This window comes from Otolemur garnettii, unplaced genomic scaffold (assembly GCF_000181295.1).
Source record: "Otolemur garnettii isolate 467f Iridium unplaced genomic scaffold, OtoGar3 scaffold00051, whole genome shotgun sequence".
NCBI lineage: Eukaryota > Metazoa > Chordata > Mammalia > Primates > Galagidae > Otolemur > Otolemur garnettii.
The window spans coordinates 2,233,435-2,234,702 of record NW_003852446.1 but is presented as its reverse complement, the minus strand read 5'-3'; the positions used below and the strand labels follow the sequence as shown (position 1 = coordinate 2,234,702).

General features: G+C 45.3%; 1 protein-coding gene across 1 annotated transcript in view; it reads left to right on the top strand.

The window, feature by feature from the left end:
* CTPS2 (CTP synthase 2) overlaps positions 1–1,268 on the top strand; it is a 136,946-nt gene that overhangs the window by 43,288 nt on the left and 92,390 nt on the right. The gene's annotated exons all lie outside the window — the stretch shown is intronic.

Here is a 1,268-nt window from a genome sequence, read left to right as displayed (position 1 = left end):
CGGCTATTTTTTGGTTGCAGCCATCATTGTTGTTTGGCGGGTCCGGGCTGGGGATTTGAACCCGCCACCTTAGGTGTACGTGGCTGACGCCTTAGCCGGTTGAGCTATAGGCGCCGAGCCAATACTTGTAGTTTTTGTAGGTGGTTGTGCTACACTCAATTCTGTGTTGCTTTGAAAGGTGACATGTTAATGTTGATGACTTGTGCAGTCGATATAGTTTCTGTGGGGAGGATGGTGAGGTTGGATTGGAGGGAAAGTGTGTTTCTTCTACTGAATGATGCAGAGATGGATCTTACATATGTGAAGTTAAAGTGTAAGAATGATATCCTTTGTTGAGTATATTTTCTCTTTCACATGTATTGGTTCTAGGTTTTATTTTGTAAGTTATTGATAGAACTCATGGGGGCAGCATTGTATTGAGAAAGTAGCATAACCTTCCTGGTTTCAACTGACATGTCCAGTTAGAAGTCTCTAAATTGTTTTCTAGGCAAGAAATTTCATTTTCATTTCCAAATACTTAATTAGCAATTGAAATCTTAGGCTGATTTTGTCAATTTGACTATTTTTCATGATGCGAGAGATCTTAACATTTTTACAGTAGTGCTTTGAAAGAAGCTTCAGCTACTTTAATTCAGATCTTTCTCTCAGTGACGTTTTTTTTGTCACTTTTTTTTTTTTTTTTTAAGAGATAGAGTTTTAGTTTATTGTCCTTGGTAGAGTGCCGTGGCAGCGTCAAACAGCTCACAGAAACCTCCAACTCCTGGGCTTAGGTGATTGTCTTGCCCCAGCCTTCAGAGTAGCTGGGACTACAGGCGCTTACCACAAGGCCCGGCTATTTTTTTTTTGTGATTTGGCTGGGACTGGGTTTGAACCCGCCACCCTCGGTATATGGGGCTGGTGCCCTACTCACTGAGCCATAGGCGCTGCTCTCTCAGTGGCATTCTTTTGTTTTGTTTTTTTTTTTTTGGCGGGGGCTAAGTTTGAACCTGTCACTTCCAGCATACGGGACCAGCATCTTACCCCTTTGAGCCACAGGCGCCGCCCCGCATTCTTAATTAAATGGACTTGAAGTACACATTGAAGTCAGTTTTGGGCTCGGCGCCTATGGCTCAACCGGCTAAGGCGCCAGCCACGTACACCTAAGGTGGCGGGTTCGAATCCCCAGCCCGGACCAGCCAAACAACAATGACGGCTGCAACCAAAAAATAGCCGGGCGTTGTGGCGGGCGCCTGTGGTCCCAGCTACTTGGGAGGCGGAGGCAGGAGACT